A 21018-nucleotide genomic window follows, 5' to 3' on the forward strand; every position below is an offset into this window, starting at 1 on the left:
TCAGAGGGGAGAAAAATCGCTGGCCAGGCATTTCCAGAGGGTTCTGAAGGGATCAAAAAGAGAAAAGCAAACACTGAGGGAAAATGGGCTTTTTATTCTTGGAACAAAGTTACATTGGCAGCTTTCTCTTCTGCAGTAATACTTGTTTTCCTGAAAGGATTACATTGGTGTTTGCTTCATCCCATGGGATTTAGCTGCCACTTTGCTCCTGACCTGTAGCTTCTCTCTCCTGCCTTCTCCCAGCCCTGCTTCTCTGTGTTTTCATAGGCTAGACAAAAAAATTAATGAGATTAAAATCATCCATGAGAGAAAGTAGGTTAGCGCAGCTGCTGTGAATGCCCTCTGTCAGCAACTCAAGTCAGCAGCTCAGATGAACTTGCCATGTGAGCTGTGTCCCTGGGCTACAGGCTGAGGACCCCAGGCATTTCAGACCTCTCTCTCTCTCTCTCTCTCTCTCTCTCTCTCTCTCTCTGTCTCTCTCTCTCTCTCTCTCTCTCTCTCTCTCTCCTCTCCCTCCCTACCTCCCTCTCCCTCTCCCTCTCCCTCTCCCTCTCCCTCTCCCTCCCCTCCCTCCCTCCCTCCCTCCCTCCCTCCCTCCCTCCCTCCCTCCCTCTCTCTCTCTCTCTCTCTCTCTCTCTCTCTCTCTCTCTCTCTCTCTCCCTCTTCCTCCCTACCTCCCTCTCCCTCTCTCTCTTCTGGCTCAGAAGGAGAAAAAGAGGCTTAGGGTGAGGAGAACTGTTAGATGGAGATTTCTTCACATGAAGAATTTCAATCATGCTTTTCAGGGACACTTCTGCAGTTAATGGGGTAATTACATGACATTGTGGGTAGTTATACAGTAGAATAACTTATTGGGATATTCATTTTCTTCTTCTCTGGGCTGTAGAGAACTGAATTTCCAATGGGAGATATTTCTCCACACTTCTGTTCATTTCAGTGGGCTGTGTGATGGAGGGAAATCAGACCACTCTGATGTGGGCATTGTGCATTGCTAAGGATGCATAACCTGACTTGCAGGCCAGAAGCATCCCACATAAAAGAATAAGACTATAGGGAGTATCCAGAAAGTATGATCACTTGTTAATGTTAAGTGCTGTAGCCTTGAGTGTACCTGTCAAATTATTCCCCAAGCTCAAGCTTCAAGTGAATTTGTTTTGTGGCTCCATGCAGGAACCAGAATAATAAACTGGATGTGTTCTTCATATCCACACACAGCCGTAAGGACTTCTTCAAGTATTCTGTTATTGAGAGTCACCATCGGCTTCTATGCAACTCTTGAGGGCGTTCCCCAATAATGACTGAAATTCCATTTTCCCTACAGAGTCGAAATTAATTTTGGGGACATTAATTTAGAGAAGTTAAGGTGTCTCTTATATTTTGATCACGCCGTAGGTATGGTGCAAATCTCTGGGTTCACAGGTATGAATAAGCACCTACTAGTGTCACAGGGCTTTCATCCAGGAGAGAAGGCACAGCGCACAGCTCTACAAGGAAGATCCGTCAGACACTGGGGACACAGTGGGGATCAGGGCAGAGAAGGCTGCTCAGAATTCCTCACCTTTGTTCTGAGTCTTGAAAGATGAGCTGGAATTTCTCAGGAGGACGCGGGTGGAGTCACGAGAACACTCTGTACAAAGGTACAGAGTGTGAAATAGCTTGACATGTTTGGGAGACTATGAAGAACTTGACACGGCTGAAGCATGAGGCAGGTTGTTATGGGCGGGCTGGGAGAGGCAGGTAGGGGCCGGCACAGAAGGATTTTGCATTCTGGGTTAAGAAGTCTCAGTATCCTGCAGGTATTTTAGTGATATGAACTGAAGCATTTGCTGTGAAGCCAAGCTGATGCAAGAAGATTGCCAAGGTAAGAGGGGATCTCAGAAATGGGGAAGTGGAGATGAAGAGAGAGTGTGAGGAAACATGTGGCCATGGTGCCAAACCTGCAGTCAGATCAGAGCACAAGCACAGAGGCACCCATTGGTGACATAAATTAGGTCAGTTCCAGCAGATTTGAAGGACAAAATCTAGAACTGATGATTGATGAATAAAATGAAGATAATGTGAAATTCTATTTGTCTGAGAAGGCTGGTTATTGAAAAAAACAAAGACACATAAATTAATTTTTAATAATTTAATGGCTGTCTACTATGTGATGTTTAACTGATTTTTTCTTTTTATTTTTTTATATACAGAGGAAAGACCTTTTGTAACAGATTGAAAAAAGAGATTTTCACAGAGATATCTATATGATCAAGACAGTTCATTTTTTATTTGTGTTTTACTAGCACCCCAAACTTGCCAGTGGTAACTTATTTGTCCGGTTAAGATAACTGTAGTTTTCTTTCCTAGGACTTGTTAAATGCCAAAAGACATTTTTGAACTGTATATCTGATCAGATCGTTAGCTTTTTCTGTTTTATTTCTTTTGAGAATCTTTGAATAAAAAAATATCTAAAACAAAAAAAACGAAGACACAGAAAAAGATATAATGAATTAAGAAAATGTAATGTCTATTAGTAATTTATGGTCATATTTTATTTAATTTTCATTTTATTTGTTTTTATATTACTGTAGAAATGAATACATTATGGTATTCTAGGCATTATGATTTATGAAGCATGTGAGGTAAATTGGGTAATTAAATCAAACAAATTAACATACCCAGCACCTCAAATATGTATCTTTTTGTTTGTTTTTAGTTTGTGTGTGTATGTATGAGGATGCCAGTTCTGGGGCTTGACTTCAGGGCCTGGCTCCTGTCCCTGAGTTTTTTCACTCAAGTCTACTTAGTGCTCTACCACTTGAGCCACTTCCAGTTTGGAGGTTAAGAATCTCATAAGCTTTCCACTCAGTGCCAATTTTGAAGCTTGAGCCTCAGTTCTTAGCCTCTTAAGTATCTAATATTTACAGGCATGAGCCACCAGTGTCTATTTATCTATATTGTGTGTGCATGTGTGTTGTCAGAATATTTGAAATTTACTTTCAGCAGTTTTAATTATCATTAGTTGTATTTGGTCATACTCACCAGATCATGCAATAGAACTTGAAAAAAATCGTACCCTCTTGCCTAATATTATTAATACTTTGACCATCATATTCCATTTTTCCCAGCCTCCAGACCCTATAGCTACTATTATATGATCTTCCTTCCTGAGCCTATGTTATCTTAGATTCCACATAGTCATGAGCATTGCAACATATGAATGGTGCTCTCCACATCCTTCACTTTTTTCTTCCTGGATTATTTCACTTAGCATAATGTTCAAATTCTAGCCATACTGTAACTAATGACATTATTTCTTTGTTAAGGATAAATACTAATCCATTTTGTATATATACTCTAATTTCTTTACATATCCATCGACTGATAACTAACTTGACTCTATAACTTGGCTATTGTGCCCATTGTTTTCATATGCATGAGAAAGCACATTCTTTTTGACAAACTGATTTCAAACCTTTGGGCTAATTTATCCAAGGAGGATTTCTGGATCAGATGGTAATTCTATTTTTAGCCTTTTGGGGAACTTCTGTGCATAGTAGCTGAAACATGTTATAAATGATGCGGGATGTTCAGGCATGTTCAAAGCTGGGGGCAAGGAGGCAGAGGAATGATTAAAGATGAGGAAATAGGAAGTGAAGCTGAAAAGGAAAGGTCTGGCAAGCAGGGACCTGAAGCACAGAGAAGATAGACTCCCCCTACCTCAAGCTCCCCTCCATCCCCTGAACAAATTCCCATGTGCACAGGGTCTTTGAAGCTACTCATCTGTGTGGAAGCTCTGTCTCTCTGTACATCTCATTGCAAGTTGGAAATTTGAGTAAACCACTACAAATAAAGCAAATGTCACCTTGCGTAATGCATTATAAATATAGTAATCCAACTTGCTCATTTCCAGGTTGCTTTTCCTTTGGTGAATCAAATGAACCAGCTATTCATTTATGATCTCATCTACTCTTAGATAAACATCTCAGATTCCTGAACACATCTACAAGTAGATGTGGAACCCAGACTCAGAACCCAGTTTGACTTTCATACACAGGAGACTGGCCAGTTGCTGGTTGCAGATACCAGTTTAGGACTAGAAATCCTTCCAATTTAAACACCAAGGTCAACTTCTGCTACAGCAGAAATTTCATGAGATCTAGCACACCATTCATAAGGACACTGGGGTCTAAAAATTACTAATATAAACTTGATGAGATCAGAAAGCTGATGACATGCATACATGGTGGAATTTTCACTATCTTCTCTTCTCTTAATGTATATCTTTATTTCTTTCTCCAGCCAGTATCTTTCACAGTTATAGAAAATCCATCTTTGAGGAATTTGAGAGCTTTCCAGTTAGCCCTGAAGGAATGCAACTCTGAATTAGGGCCAAATGTTTAGGTCAGTTATGTTGTTGCACTGAGCTATTTCAGTTCAGATTTACTCTTTATTCCAAGCTCTACTGTTTCTTTCTGCTCTGGATTTGCATTGTTTTCTACATATGATGGGTGATCTAAACAAACAAAAAAAAACCCTAGGTCATGGGATGAAAATACAATGGGTTTTTCAATTTTATAATGAGAGTCAATGTTATTTTCAATATAAAGATAAATATTTATCTTATTGACAACTTTATGAGACAATGCATATTATGACCAGGGATCTAGCTTGTATTTTCTTTAAAAAAATAAGTATTAGCAATTTCTCTAGATGTTTTATAGTTCCACCATAACATTATTTATCATTTAATCCTCTCATTTTTATAGCAAGTTCCTGTTATTAGAGTCTGTTTTGTATGGATGATTTATTAAACTTCTGCTTCTGCTTATTTAACCTTGTTAGCCAAGATGAAAGAAAGTAGAGGAGGTGTCACCCAGAGTAGGAGACTTTCCTAATAGAAAATACAGAAGCAAGTAAAGAAGGAAAAAAGTATACAAAACTCTGTTTATGGTCTCACTGATGAGTATGTTTTGATTTAAGACCTATCATTAATCAGAAAAAATGTATTGGTCAACAGCAGGCTAGAGAAATATTTTTATTTCCATTCTATTATCCCACTCAAGATAAAGCCACCGGATCAAGAGAATTCAGATCCCTACTCTTCTGACTTGGAAATAATTCAATGAGATAAGCTTGAATTCTGCAACAGAACAGATAAAGACAATGTGTAATGGATGTTATTTCACCCTTCTGGAGAACATTGCTGCTTAAAAAAGGAGAAATGTGATTAGAATATAGTGAAGATTTAGATTGTTTTTTCAGTCCCAATTCTTGAACTCAGGGTCTGAGCACTGTCCTTGGGCATTCTCAAGGCTAGAGCTCTACCACTTGAGCCATAGCATGACTTCCAGTTTTTTCTGTGTATGTGGTGCCGAAGAATTGAGCCTAGGGCTTCATGCGTGCTAGGCAAGCACTTTACCAGTAAATAAGCTCCAGGGCTAAAGATTTAGCTTTGTAGCTATCTAGTCTCCACAAGTTTTAGTTTCACTAAAAATTCTTCTTGACAACTAATGGTGCTCTCTGCATCTCTTCCTATTTTTCTGTTTGGATGAATGTTCATATCTGGGAAAGGAAGACAAGGGGTTGAAAAGCATGGATTGTTTTTCTGTTTTTCTTTTTTTGGGGGGGTGGGATTTGGTCATGTACATCTGGAAACTAGAACATCACAGAGAGGTAATTGTCATCACTGATTTATTTGTGGATTAAAGGAATCCCCCAGACCTTATAAAATGTTGATGGAAGAACTATAAACCAGAGATGCTGTATTCTTCAGCCATTGCTGTCTAGATGGTGTTAGTAGCTAACACTCAAATCGCCAGCTTCACTTTCACAGGCTGGTGTGGAATGAATGCTTTTAAATGCCACCTGGTTAATGACTGCCCATGAGATTTAACAGAAATCTCATTACTCTGCCCTGAAATGGGATGGCAAACATGAGTCAATGAGTTAAAAAATAAACAGAGAGAGAGAGAGAGAGAGAGAGAGAGAGAGAGAGAGAGAGAGAGAGAGAGAGAGAGAGAGAGAGAGAGAGGTTGGTTTTCTTTTCTCCAAACTAACATTTAACACATGTATACATTTTCTTTTCAAGCTTATTTTTGTTAAGATGGATAAAAATGAAATGACCATAGGGCAAATTATTTTAAAAAATAGAAAAGGAAAGGAAGACAAAGAAAAGAAAAACTCAGCTACCTAGTTTTCCTAAAGTGACATCATTATTTGTGACACATTGGTGTCTCAATCTGTACATCCATTAGCCTTTCCTTGGGCCATGAGGCAATTTCCTTTGTGTTTCATTATTCCATTTACATTATTTCCTTGCTCCCACCACTCCTGGAGATCATTTACTACTTCTGGAATTAATAAGAGCTGGAAGTTTGAAGGCTTCTTGTAAATAGCAATGCCATAGTAGAAGCAAGCACTGATTCTGGTTTCAATCATTTGTACTTTCCTAGGCTGCAACCAGACTTCCTACCCTTCGCCATGTTGGGATTATTTACTCACCCAAAGTAGAATCAAGCCCAGGGATGGGGAACCAGGGAGGGGCGTAATTTCCATGTTCATTTGTAGGGATTGAACTCCTTACTGCGAGTTGACCCAAGAGAATTCAGATCACTAGTCTTCAGACTGGGAGAAGGCCTAACTTGAAGGACCTGGGGTTTTGACTGCATTTCCTATAAAACTGATGATCAGACTGACTGTATGCATCAAATACTAACAAAAGAGTTTTTTTTTCTGGTTGTTTTCTAAAAGTCTACCATTGGAGATTGTGGCTCAATTGCTCAATTTCTTTGGCTTGGAACTCACCCTGTTATGAGGACACTCCTGGGACAAGGACTCACTATACTGTGAACAAGGTTGTCCGTGATCTTTGCACTCCACCAGGGAAGCCCCATCTGCTGGAGTCACCTGTCCATATCAGCAAAGCTTCTCACACCAACAGCCCAAGATCACAACCCTGAGTCCAGACTTGGAGATCCTGAGCTTCAGACTGGTTTCCTAGGATGAATCCTTTTCCTCTTCCAATTCCTCTCTTTGAGTGAGAAGTGAAGCTATACAGGTTACACACAGATTCTCTTCTCTGCCCTGTGAGTTCCTTTGGTGCATCCAATCCCAACTTTTATTTCTAGACCACCACTGCCTTTAAGGCCAGCCCAGAAGATCTTATGGGACCTTCGAATAAAGCTTTATCACCAAGCCACTGAGTATCTTCCATGGCCTGGCACAAGAACTAAATGTCTGTTTCTCACATGTAATCAATTGTAAGTCTTATTGATAGTTAATGCTATCATTTTAATAATAAAAATTTCTTTCTGGGGCCGGGAGTTTGGCCTACTGGTAGTGTGCAGTGCCTAGCTTGCACGAAGACCCAGGTTCAATTTCTCGGTACCACATACATAGAAAAAAGCCGAAGTGGTGCTGAGGCTCAAGTGGTAGAGCTCTAGCCTTGAGAAAGTCCAAGGACAGGGCTCAGGCCCTGAGCTCAAGCCCAGGACTGGCAAAAAAAAAAAAAAAAATCTGTCCCTTTTCTTTCCCTTGAGTAGGTCATGGGGCTTGAACTCAGGGCCTGAGCATTGTGCTGAGCTATTTCATTCACGACTAATGCTCTGCCATTTTGAGCCACAGCTTCACTTCCAGTTTTCTGGTGGTTAATTGAAAATAGGAGTCCCATGGCCTTTTCTTCTCAGGCTGGCTTTGAACCACAGTCATCAGATCTCAGCCTCTTGAGTAGCTAGGATTATAGATATGAGCCATAAGCACTCAGCTAGACTCTCCCATCTTTTTTGGGGGGGGGGTGGTCATGGGACTTGAACTCTGGGCCTGGGCATTGTCCCTGAGCTCTTCAGCTAAAGGCTACTGCCCTACCCCTTGAGCCACAGTGCCACTTCCAGTTTTCTATGGTTAATTGGAGGTAAGAATCCCATAAACTTTAGTGCCTTGGCTGTCTTTGAATCTCGATCCTCAGATCTCAGCCTCTTGAGTAGCTAGGATTACAGGTGTGAGCCACTGTGCAGGGCTCCCATCTTTGTATAAATCATCCTGGTGCTTTCAATGTCCTTTAACAGTCTGTGGGTTGTCTATTCTATTGTGTTGTTGTGCTATGGAGTGTCACACCACCACCTAAGACCTCATTAAAAGTGCAATCAATGATATGTTTGGGAAAAGAATTAGGCCTGAAGAATTCTGATAACTTGAACTCTAACCAGTGAATGAGCTGTGAAACAAGGATTCTCTCTTCATGGAGGGATGGAGGGATGGAGGATGGGCTGGTGATGATGCGCGCAGCATTGTCAGGAGAATTAACCACTTGAAAAAAACCTGGCCTTCAGATGCAAATTGACCTTAATCTCATCTAACTTCAATGGTCAGATTTATAAAATGAAAGATCAGGAGTGCATAATATATTAGGTGACTAAGAGGACTAAAAGAAAAGGTGTGAACAGGACTGGCACAGGCTTGTTATCTAAGGCTCTCATTAAAGGCAGTTCATGTAGCAGTCACACACATGTACATCCATACTACCAGGAAGTGACTAGACCTTTCAGGAATCTATTTATTTATTTACTTACTTATTGACACAAAGTCTTGCTGCATCACTCAGGCTAGCTTAAAACTCAGGATTTACAGGATTGCTTGTTATCTTTTGTTTTCTTGAAGTGCTAATAAGGAAAGAACCCAGGGCCTAATGTATGCTAGGCAAAGACATAGCCTATAGACCCTCGGACTTAGCCCCTGAAAGTCTGTATTTCTGTAGAATCTGAAACACTTCCCTCAAAGCATCTTCTCATGCAAGGATGGAGGCTCACCCACAGAAATACCAATGGGGGTTCTTTGCTTAGCAGTCAGTGGATGGGCCTATATCTGGCTGCTCTAGATGGCAATGGCAACATTAGTCTCTTCATATCCATGGTTTTTAAAAGCTGTTGAAGAGCAGGTGTCCAACAGTCTCTGTGTTTTAATGAAATGAGGCAATATCAGTAAGCAGCTCGACTATTGGCATGATCTAATCATTCAACTAATATTGCCATTCTTACTAATCATGCAAAGCTTGACTGGGTCACAGTGCATCTTATATCCTTTCTCTAAACTGGGATGCAAATGAGTGGGCTCTGGATGAGGGCCGTCTAGTCACTGTAAAACAATCTAGGGTCAAGTAGTTTCATGGGAATGTCTACACTCAACTACCAGCAATTGCATTGCATTCGTCTCTTCCTTCATTCCCCAAACATTTACTGACTACCAGCGATGTGTGTGGCCCTGTGCTCCACATGCAAACCTGTGATCTGTGGAATCCATGCGTGCTGCATTCCAGGCAGCCACACACACTACATTACATCAGAAGACCTTCTCAGTACTGCCTGCTGATACAGGAGTTCAGAGGAGAGCAGGTGGGGTGTGGAACTCAGAGGCAGTTAAGTGTGTGTACTTCATACAGATAGGAAAACTGCTGTCTGCCAGAGAGAGGAAAACTGCTGTCTGCCAGAGAGAGGAATACTTGCCCTAGATAGTAACCTATGGGCATTTAGAGGTTAGGACTCAGTCCCTAGATGTGTTTTGGAAACAAAGGCCCTTTCTACCAAACCAGCAGTCACAGGAGTGTGATAAGTTGTGTCTCTGTAACACATGGGTGTTATTTTTCTTTGTGAAGAGTTTTATGGCTAAACTCATGGCTAAGTGAAGTAGCTCTTGAATAAGTCTAGAACCGTGGTTCTCAGCTTTAGCAATGGTTAGATGATGTGGTGACTATTTCAGAAAATGGTATCTCCATCTCATTCCAATAAAGGAAGTCTTTTGTGGGACAAGAGGTAGGGGGAGTGAGGCTGGGACCTCCTACTGGTTTATAAGGCCTCCCAGGTGTTTTTAACATACAATCTGGGAAACATGGTCTAATAGAATTAATATGACATACGGACCATATTGTGGAGAGCCACAGTCCCAAACCCTAATTCACATTCTGTTAGAGTGCAGATTCTGATTCAGCAGGCTAAGGGAGGGTGGAAAGTGTCCATTTCTAATTAGGTCCTCTGAGTACTGCCAGTCCACGGACCACACTTGCAGGTGCGGCTCCGGAAGTGCTCTGAGACTCTGGTCACAAGTCCCTCTGGCCAGAAGCCGGAGGGAATCTTTGCTTGTAATTCCTCATCATCTCCACCCTAGGCAGGCATCTTCACTAATCCCATCTTTAGATGGATTCCATTCCACTGCTCCAGGCAGCTCCTACCTTTTCCTGGTGGGCTGGCAGAGTGGCTGGTCTCTTCCTGGTCCCCCACTGTTACTCCTCATCCTATGAATTTACTAGACTGCCTCCTGATGGGGCTTTCTCCTTCTGGCCTGCCTGTGCCTAGGGTGCGTTCATTCCACAGAAGGCGCTTCCACTCTTTGGCCCCGCTCTCAGAGTTCCCTGCATCTCTGGACCCCGGCTTCACCTGCACTCATCACAGGTGACGATGGCCTAGGAACAAAAATGAAGGCTCACTTCAGCATGCCCAGCACCCAGTTCAGCGCCTATCAGACGCTCAATAAACACTTGTCGAATTTAACACACACAAACCTCCAACCCAAGGGAGTAAAGCCAAACAAAGACGACTCCTCTCCGATAAAAATGTACATTCCAGCGAGATTATGCACCCTCATCAAGCTTTAAACGTTTCACCGGAGGGGTTGGGGGCGGGGGTGGGGGAGTCGATTAAACTTAACTAAGTAAGTGGTTATTTCCTGTCTGGACCAGCGTTTTAATACCGGCTGGAACCCGGGGACGGGACAGGAATGAGAGGATGGATGCAGGCTGGGGCCGGGAGGTTTGCTTTTCTGTGGGGGGGGAGGGGGAGGGCCGGGGTCCTTTTGCTTTTCTGTGGGGGGGGGAGGGGGAGGGCCGGGGTCCTGGCTGCAGGGGGTGAGGCTGGAAGCCCGGGTGTGGGGTCAGGACGACCTGGGGACCTCCAGGCCCTAGGGACGGTGAGTCGGAAGCGCGGGGAGGCGGTCCGGAGCTGGAGCGGAGGGAGGCGCCGCGCCGCAGGCAGCCGTTCAGGTTTCGCGTCTCGAGGGCGCCCACAGGGGCTGGGGAAGGGGGCGGGAGAGAGGGAGGGCAGGTCCCGAGCCGAAGGGGTGGAGGAGCAGCGGGGTGGGGGAGGCCGGAGGAAAAGAGACAACCTTTAACAACCCTTCCTGCAGACTCCTCTAGAGTGTGGAGGGTTCGGAGCGATCGCCCCTGAACGCCAAGGCCGGGACCCCGCGACCCCCCGGTTCAGTCCTGACCCCAAGCCAGGCCGCTGGGATTCCTCTCCGAGGCGTCGACGTCGGTGCCAACTCCAACTCGCGATCGGCACTTGGTCTCGTGGTCCCGTGGGTGATCGGCTCGGGATTCCCCGGCTCGGCCCCCCGCGCGCCCGGAGCGCAGCCCCCGGAAGTGCCGCTCGGTGGGACCCGGCGAAGGTAAGCGGAGCCCCGGAGCGCGCGCCCAGGGCGCAGGGCACCTGGCTTTCCAAACCCGGGTCCCCTGGCTCTTCCGAGACACCCAGGGCATTTCTGACCTGAAAGCCGCTGCTTTGTTCCCGAACTTCTGCCCAGGGTTCCCTCAGGGGGTTCTTTTACTTTTTTAAAAACAACAACAAAAAAAACTTCCATTTCCTCCTATTTTCCCTTTGCTTCCTCCCCTCCACGAGCTACTTTTATCGCGTCAGACAACTTCAGATACGGGGTGTCTGCAGCTTGGTTTCTAGAATGGGTCCCTACCACATCTGGGCGCCTCTCTCCTCCAGATTCAAGGTTGAGCGGCCGGTCCACGCCAGTGTCCGGCTTTGACCTCGGGCCAGGAACTCATAGGCCCTAAATGCTCCTGGCACAAGATGAGCCCCTGGCCTACGTCGAACTGTTTACCCGGCTCGTTTCAGGGGCTTTAAGCTCTTTGCGCCCATTTGGCGCCCCCCCCCCCCCAAGACCCTGAGATCAGTGGATTGTGGAATGGCAATGCTGTTGGCGCCCCCTAAAGCCTCGATGCTTGGTTCCTAGAGAGGGGCGCAGTCAGCCCGCCCACCACTCACCTGAGGGGTCCTGAAGGCAGGGGTGGGGAATGGGGAAGGACTGGAACTCACTTGGCCGGGAGGTAATGCGGCCACACAGGGTGGAAAGTGCAGGGTTTGGATCTCAGCTGGCCTCACACCGCCAATCCAGCCCTACCCTGGGCTTCTTACGTTCAGTTTGGGCAAGAATCTGCCACCTTCTGCTTATTCCACAGGGAAGGCTTTATGGCAAATGCATCTGGACCCTCTTCAAATCTAAATTCTTTACTAGTGCCTACTGTCTGCGGTTAAATAGCCAACACTGATGTCTTCACCTTCAAGCCTCATGCGCTTATCACCCTGTAGTCAGTCATCAGATCCTGTAATTCTGTCACCGAGGGCTGCCTTGAGGCTCTCCTCTCTGAAAGGAAGCTAATCTACCAGGAATGGTAGATTTTAAATTAAAAGTAGAGTTTGGTTTTAAAGTTTAAATCAACAAAGGGTTTGAATTTGCTCCCTACCTACAGACATCAGGTAAAGTCTGGAGCCATTTTTGGTCACCAATGTAAGTGGGAAGGAAGGCTCTTCTGATGGGAAAAGCTAAGAATGCTGTTAAACATCCCATATTGGAAGGACAGCCTCATTCCAACATATGTTATGTTAATAGTGCTTGGAAACTCTAGCTTAATTAACTTAGTGGCACACACTCAGTACCATTATTTCTCTCATCTTTTTCTCTGCTTTGCTTAGACCAGCCCCTGTCTCCTGTGACCCCCCCACCCTCGCCCTGACCCAGAATTCTATTGCTAAATCCACAATGGATTATGTCCCCATGAAGCCTCAAACCCTTGTTGGTTCTTCCATGGCTAAAAGAAGGAGCAAGGATCTACAGGTTTACATTTAGAAGGTAGCGCCATCTCTGCACATGTCAGCGTGGAAAGTAGTCTTTACACTACCAAATTTCATCTGTGACCTGTCTGTCCCTCATTGGCTCAACTCCAATTCACCTGCCCAACCTCACCTCCCCACTTTCTCTGTGTTCTTGCCCTATCTTACTTCTCTGTTTTCCTCTCCCCCCCCCCCCCTCTCTCTCTCTCTCTCTCTCTCTCTCTCTCTCTCTCTCTCTCTCTCTCTCTCTCTCTCTCTCTCTCTCTCTTTTGTATTCTGGGTCCTTACTTCTTGGAAGGCCCCCTTTCCTCCTCAGTTGGCAAATGCCCCCATCATTCTTTTGAGTGTAGGATTCAAGGCACCTTTGGGATGAAAGATTTTTCCATTTCTAAGACAGCTCTGTTGCTCCCTCTTGTCCAACCTGTGTTCATTTCCTTTTTCAGTATCTCCCTTGTGTTATTTACTGCCTCCTGTGGGGATCCCTTGTTAATCTTACAAGTGGTTTCTGTCTATGTAGAAGCTGTCATAGTTCTGTTTTCACAATGTTGGCTAAAGCTTTCAAATCCCAGCTTTGGCACTTGTTAGTTCTATGACCTTGAGTGAGTAGACTCAGACTCTCAATGTCCTATTGGTAGAATATGAAGGAAAACAGTTTGCCTTCCTGGTAAACCATGAGTGTGACAAACTAATGGGAAAATAATTGCTTAACTTAAGCTATCATGTGATTCAACCTTAGCATATTGTGAAGTTTTCTGTTGTTGTTGCTTAACTTATATGCCTCTTTAAGGTTAGCTCTGGTATTTCCCTGCTTACCAGACTAATTGACAGAGAGGCTAAGCCCTTTGCCCAAAGACACAACTTATTATTTCACAGGATGGCATTCACATAGATATCTGAATATCAGTACTTTACACTATACAGATAAAGGTCTTGGTCCAGTTCGGAGCATATACTGAGTGGCCAGCAAAGATGAACTGATTATTTATGGAGTATATTAGTGAAAATCTAAATCCATTGAGGTTTTTCACCTGTGCTACACCTGTGATCTAAGCTGGTGTTCTTTACAATTCTTGTTTCTTCCCTTTTATCTTGATGCACCTTTTATCTTGTCCACAGAAGGACAAGATGTTGGGGTGGGCCTGAGCCACTGTACTGGGCCAACACCACTAGTCTTGATGTTAAATGGGGCATCAGTGTGGCTAGTCAGGGCTAGAAGAGATTAGAGGTGTTGGAAGGGGAAGACAGGAAGTGAAGCAGGGGTGGAGTCAACACCCCTGCCTGGAAGTGATAATTGTAGACATAGAGACAGGAACTCTGTGACCCCCGTTTTGTCTTTCCTGAGCATGTGTTCTTTGTCCTGTGCAACATGCATGTGAATAATGATGAACTGAGGATGGATGAATAAATGACACTGGCTGTCTCTCTTACCTTATACTTGGTGAGATGTAGAGCACAACTATTCTCTAAGAATTTGGAGGAACATTTCCCTATCAAGGTAACACTGGTTAAGAAAGTTTAATGGCCATATGTGTAATTGGAGAACCCGGTTTGGGACCAGTTACTGAACCCCCCATGTGAGTGATGCATGACACCAGATATGAGGTTACAGCTGATCACTTCACCATCTTGGAATTTCCCCCCAGAGCAGCCGTAGCTTTGAAAGCTGAACCCCTTCCTTGCTAGCCTCTGGACCACTTGGTCCATCGGTCAGACTGCCTTGCACAACAACCTGTGCTTTTGTGTACTCTGGCTTCCTCCACAGCTGTACTACACAGCTGTAATCCCCCTGAGTTTGTTTCTTTTGGCAGATTGTTCTTAAAACTTCAGTAGGATGAAGTCACCTGGTATGTGCAAGGGTTAGCGTGGCAGACATATTCCATGAGAACTGCTTCATAAGGTAGAGCAGGGTGAAAACTTTCCTGTTCATTGGCCTATCTGGGACCCTGAAAATTTCCCATAGCTATGCCTTCCAGACCCCAGAACCTGGCATCTCCTGGCTTTATCCCCTCTTCTAGATCACCAACTGGCTGATCTGAAAAACTAATCCCTCCAGGCTGTTAAAGACTGGGGTAAAAAGAAAAAAATGAAAAAACCAAACTCAAGATTCTTGGGCATCACTTACATACATGTAATGCTGATGCTTTTACAGCCTAACCAATATGATAAACTGCTCTGGTGGCAGGGAAGAGTACCAGGCTTGGTGCCTGGTCTTCAGACCTCTATTGTTGTCACACTTTCTTGGCTGCCACCGTGGATAGCTCCTCTTAAGAAGCACGTGGATGGACCTCGGGCTGTGTTCTTCATGTGAATTCTGCTAGGTGTAATAAAGGGTACTTAGGTCTCAGAGCAGAGTAATGGTGGAAGTTTGAAGTTACCTTTAGCTTGGAACTCAGGTGCAAAGAAAGCTGGCTATGGGGTACCAGAAACACAAAGAGGAAGGAATTGCATGCATCATCCACATCACAGTCCATGGCATATGATGGGCACGTGAACGGGCCATTCAACGTGATCAGTAGAATTAGAAATCTGAGCAGAGAACTGGGTGCTCAAAGGAACTTGCCACCACACCACTGTGTGAATCAGGATGAGGCTTCAGAAGTGATATTTCAGTTAGGCCTTAATACATAAGGAGGAGCTTGCTGGGTTTGTGAGGACTGGTGTGGCATGATCAATCGGAAAAACTATTATGAAGTAGAAAAATCAAGAAAGAAAGATCTGGAAGATGTGTGGTGAGGCCTAGATATGAGTCTGGGAAGGTGAATGGCTTTTCAGCAGTCCAGCTTTCTGTCTCAGTACTGTTGGGAAACAATAGCGAGGGTTTGTACAGTGCAGGTGTGCTGAGGTCTTTGAATGGTGCCTGTGCCTTCTGTCTCTGCTGGCTTTGTTTCCTCCCAGGGCAATGGACTAGAGTGGGAAGTAGATTGTCTCCTGTAAGCAAAGAAGCCACAGCCAAAACAAAGCTAAGCTTGATGGCCATGTATGGTTGTTTTGTTTCCTTTTTCAAAACCCTGGCTGATAAACTATGTCCAGGGCTCTCTCAGAGTTTGAGTTTTGGAACAATTACTTTCAGAGCAGGGGAATGGGGAGAAAAGATGGAGAACAGAAAGAGAGAGAGAGAGAGGGGTGGGGGAGAGAGAGAGAGAGCAGTAGACAGAAAGATATGAAAGACTAAATTTGGTACTCAAGTCTTTTTTTAACTTAACCAACCTGTGACCCAGCAGATCAGCTGCTGTGAAGACCAATACATTTTCTGAGAACTGTGTTCTCATTTACAATCCTTCTCCTCAGAGAAGGACTTTTATGATGTCTGTGGTATAGAGATCCATGTAGATGGCAGGCACATGTGCTTGCCGACTGAGCAGTTGACATAGGGGTTTCTACAGGTCATCCCCAGACTTGATCCCACCCACACTCCCATGCTGGGGATGGGACATGAGACCTTACACATGCCAGACAAGTGTGTTCCCACTGTCGTATAACCCAGCCCTCCAGATAGACCCTTTATTGACACTCTTTTTACTCTCTGTTACCCCTAAGGCACATGGACATACTGTGTGAGAGATGTATGAGTGAATTCCCCACCTTCAAGATGGTCATAGCCTAAATGGGAGATACACAAGAAGACAGCTCAGTACAGAGGACCAATGCCATGTTATCGAGATGCAAGCAGACATGAAGAGGGGACTCAATCCAGTCAGAAGTGAGAGCAGAAGTAAGAAGAAAGAGGTGAAGGAGTAGAGGAAGGGAAAAAAAATGTTCTCTTCTGGGGCCCATTTATTTCCTCCAAACAATTGGTCTCATGACTGGTTCCCAGCAGTTGATTCCTGCAGTTATCTCCTTTGGTAGGTGCCAGGCTTTGTGTTAGGGGCTTTAGATGCCCTTGGCAAATTCATTGTCACAAACTCCCTCTAAGGCTGGAAAAGCCCATTTTCCAAAAAGAGGTACTGAGGGTGGGCTGCTGAGTTCTGGGTGGGCATGGCCGCTTCCTCCTGTGTTCTTTTTTGCCTCTGCCCTGCCAAATGTTGGCAGCTGTACCTGAGTAGTTCCAAACTCTCTGCTCTGAGGTTCAGTGACTCTCCCTCCTCTTGCCCCTTCTTTGATCACCAAGACAGCCTGCACTTTGTCCTCCAAAGCCAGAGGAGGCGGAAATACAGCTCCACCAAGAAGCCATCATAAACTTAGGAGGAAAATGAGGTGTTTTTTTTTTCTGCAAAACACCTGCTCTAAGGGAGGCCTCTCTCCTTTGCCCTGGGCCCTCCTGCCTGTCATTCAGAAGGACAGTTGCTGCTGGGTACAGACTTGTTCCTGCTTTGGGCCCTGTGATCTCAGAGGGCTGGAAAATGCTCATTTTCCTCTCCCGGCACTGTTGTCTATGTTCCTGCACCCTTGTCTTGTCAGGACAGGACAGACCACCACAACAGCCCAAGAGGCTTCTTTCCTGAGTTCCTGAGCAGTCTCTTGACTGTGACTCTCTTTGCTCTGCAATTGGATAGTGACCCTAGGCGCTGCCACTTGCTTGTGGCGCCCTCATGATGCAGGGAGTCCCAGTGGGCGGGAATGGTTAGCTGCCAAACGCTCATCCTGAGAACCTCATGAAAAATTGGAAACTAATGACTTAGGCATTTAATCTCAACAAGACACACATGAAAATAATGAGGAATGTCTCTGTGGGGGACCTTTTGTGTTCACAGAGACAGCTCGGTATCCTTGGTGTTGTGTTTCCTCAGCTTAACCTGTCACTATTTGCTGATATCTAAGCCCTAGGAAACAGGGATGAACAAATTTTGTGGGTTCCCCCCCCTAAAAGGTCTCAGTAATCAAGGCAGATAGGGAATCAGAGGGACTAATACAGTTTTCTTCTGTTCATCCCTCTCACTAAAATAAGTTCTCTGGAAGCAGATCGTATGCCTGGCTGATTCTCAGGTCATGGTTGCCTACCATGAGCTGTGGTGTTTCCCAGGCATCCAGCCAATGAATGTTGTCTTACTCTATTTTCTGTTGCTACAAAGGAATACCCAGATTGGATACCTTATAAGGAAAAGAGTTAATAGTTTGGATAGCCCAGTGTGGCATCTAATTAGCGCTATTTGCTGAATCATAACATGTGAAAGGACATCATATGTCCAGGTAGAGCAAGCATGCTAGCTTGAGTCTCTTCTTCCTCTTATCAAGCCACAAACTCAAGTGTAGAAGTCCTATAGTCATGACCTTAGGTAACCCAAATTATCTTCCAAAGGCCCCACCTGCACATACCATTACCCTGTGACTCTGGGGATTGACTTTCCAACACAGGCATTCTGAGGAACACGCCCAAAGTGTTAGAGGCAATCACAGATAGATATGAGTGCCCAGAGGAGGCACACTTCTGCTCGGCGCAGCTATCTAGCTGACAGGTCTAGGAGGACATGTATGGCAGAGAGTGAAACATGGATTTCTGGACCAGAGAGAAAAGGAGAAGATATTCAGAACAGCTAGTTGGGAGCCCATTTAGGCTTGCAAGGAAGAAAGGAAGGTAGGCAGGTGTGGCTGGAGAGCAGGGAGGTGAGTTTGCAAAGAAGCAAAATAACCATACTAGGAAAAATCTTAACTTTGGAGGCATTAGGGAGCCACTGCAGGTTCCAGATGGAAAGAAACACGGTCCAAGTATCATTGTAATGATAGTGCACTCTGACCAGACTGAAGAAAATGATGGATGACCCAAGACCATTCAGGACCCTGTTATGTTAGAAGCAGAGAAGGCCTGGGGTCTGGAGTTAGATGTGTCTCAGACTATGTTTTGTAACATGTGTGTAACTTAGGTTGTAGAGTCAATGTCTCAAAGGCCCTATCTTCTCTGAAAACAGATACTCTTTTTTTAAAATTGTAATGTATAGAGGGGTTATAGTTACATTCGCCAGGTAGGAGGTGCATTACTTCTCACACAGTGATACCCCTTCTCATGTTTTTGTCCCCATTTCCTTTTCCCATCCTAATCATCTTGTTTTCCCCCTTCCCTTTCCTATTACAAATAATCTAATAAACATATGTACAATATACCAGGTAACAAAGTCAGATATAGTAACAATGAGATTAACCAAAGGGCAACAAAAGAAAAGAGAAATAATATGGTATATTAAGAACAACAGTCACACATATAAACCTCTTGTGAAAACAGATACTCTTAATTCCTCCCCACATGGATGATACAGTGTGACTGTTGGTCAGGGTTATAAATGATGAAGCAAATGAAATGTCCAATGTAGTGTTTTGTCCATAATTAGCATGTGTTAATAGAGGCCGGTATGCTTTTACTGATGTTACTAGCATCCAAGTGAGAAATAATGAGGTTGTGATTAAGACACAAATGATGGGGCTAGAGAATTGGGCACACATTCAAGAAATACTCCGGCAATAAAGTCAACATGATTTTATGACTGATTGGGTGAGGGAGTAAGGGAGGGCCAGGAGACGAAGATGAGGACTACAGCATTTTGGCCTGGATAACTAAGGTAAGGATATAGTAGGCCCATTCATTAGAGAAAACAATGGTGCCGGAGAAGCTGGGAGGAGGAGGCAGCAGCTGGTCAAGAGGGTGATGAGCTCAGTTGTGGACATGCTGGGTTTGAAGACTCAAGGCTAGTCAGGGAGAGGTGTCTGTGGGCAGATGTTTTTATAGGTTTGACATTTAGTACAGCTGTCTAAAGATGAGGCAGATTTTTACCAAGACATAAGGAAGTCTTGGTGGGATGAGCTGGATCAGGAGAGTTAGGAAATGTGAGAATTATAGTCGATAACACTTCCTGAGTGTGTACTGTGTGTTCTAAACACGCCAGTGTATTCATCCTCTTCACAGCCGTCACCAGAGGGACTACTGTGGGTGTACCTATTTTATAGCAGAGTAAACTGAGGCCCATGAGTGGTAAATAATCGGCTCAAGGTCCACAGTGATTAGTGATAGCTAATGATTATAGTGTAGCCCAACTTCAGAATGTGGGCATGTGACAGTTGACTTTGAATGTGGGTTCCTCGGGGGCAGTGTTTTTTACTTGGGGGTGGGGAGGAGAGGAGAAGACTTAGTGAAGGCCACATGGGGAGGTGACTTGCAGAGAGCAGGAGGAAGTGGGACTGGGAAGTGGAGGAGGGGAGGAGTGGAGGAGGGGAGATGGGATGGAGCAACAGCACTGGTCCTGTGCAACTCCATGTGCTCTGAAATATCCATAGAGGTGGAAGTTAGGAAGTTCTTGAAGCTTTATGGAGGGGAATTTGAGAGAAAAGTGGCTCCTCAACGGACGGAACCTGAGGAAGCAGAGATAGCAGGCATGGTTGTCCATTTCCAGGGCTTGACAATGGCAGTCAGAAGGGAGAGACAACAGTGGAATTAGAGAGAGACACTGTTTAGAGAAGGTCTGCCTGTATGTACACACAGGCCCTGGAGAGCTGCCACAAACCTACGACGTTCATTTTCCTTTCCACAGAGGCCTTTTGTATTTCGTATTCGTATTTCGTATTTCATATTTCCCATGATCCCACTGATCTCCATGGCTGCCATGTGTAGAGCTGCACGTCATTCAAGGGTCCTGGCTTCAAATCTCCAGCTGTTGTTAATAAGTAGAACAGAGAAACTTTTGCAATGTCCAGTGATGCATCATTTGATGAAGCCAGACTCGATCAGGTTCATGTACAATGTATTATCCACAGAATTTGCCTTCAGAAGGGTTTCTGGGACAATATAATGTGCTAAGTCTTCATACCCTTTGGAACTGACATCTTTGTAGGTGTGAGGGAGCTGACAATGATGGGTGGTACAAGTCTTAAAGAAGAAGGAAGGGGGAACCAGAATGTACTGGAGGTTGTTGGGAGGAAACACCAGCTTTGGCCTAGACACAAGGTACCTGGTCTGCTGAGCAGTGGAAAAGGGGTGGGCATGAAAGCAAATGCATGGGAGGAAAAGAGTTGCTTGTTATCTCATAGGAAATAGAAACTGTGGTGTAAACAGATCTGCTGGGATCACCATCCCCTTTGAATGGATGATGTAGTTGCTGCTATTTAAGTTTTTTTTTTTTTAATTTGCTTTTGTTTTTGTTTTTAGTGCTTATACTGGTGCTTGAACTCGGGGCCTTTATGCTGTTCCTACCAAGTGGTAGATGTTGATGCTCTACCATTTGAGCCATGA

General features: G+C 44.6%; 1 protein-coding gene and 1 long non-coding RNA gene across 3 annotated transcripts in view; one reads left to right on the forward strand and one right to left on the reverse strand.

Annotated features, from left to right (window-relative positions):
- Window positions 1-217: 217 nt before the first annotated feature.
- LOC150060503 (uncharacterized) lies at window positions 218-11250 on the reverse strand. 2 transcript variants are annotated; one of them, XR_016536235.1, is made up of 3 exons: window positions 11131-11250; window positions 10202-10432; window positions 218-268 (listed from the first exon to the last, which is right to left on the reverse strand). It is a non-coding gene; the product is annotated as an uncharacterized LOC150060503 (long non-coding RNA). The 2 variants fall into 2 exon arrangements; XR_016536234.1 differs by lacking the exon at window positions 218-268 and adding an exon at window positions 8561-8928.
- Window positions 1701-21018, forward strand: part of Eva1a (eva-1 homolog A, regulator of programmed cell death) — a 52891-nt gene continuing 33573 nt past the window's right edge. The window contains exon 1 of the mRNA XM_090336601.1: window positions 1701-1861. The gene's annotated coding sequence lies outside the window, so the exon portion shown is untranslated. The remainder of the gene's footprint in view (window positions 1862-21018) is intronic.

Source organism: Megascapheus bottae, chromosome 7 (genome assembly GCF_031878675.1).
Source record: "Megascapheus bottae isolate mThoBot1 chromosome 7, mThoBot2.hap1, whole genome shotgun sequence".
Lineage (NCBI taxonomy): Eukaryota > Metazoa > Chordata > Mammalia > Rodentia > Geomyidae > Megascapheus > Megascapheus bottae.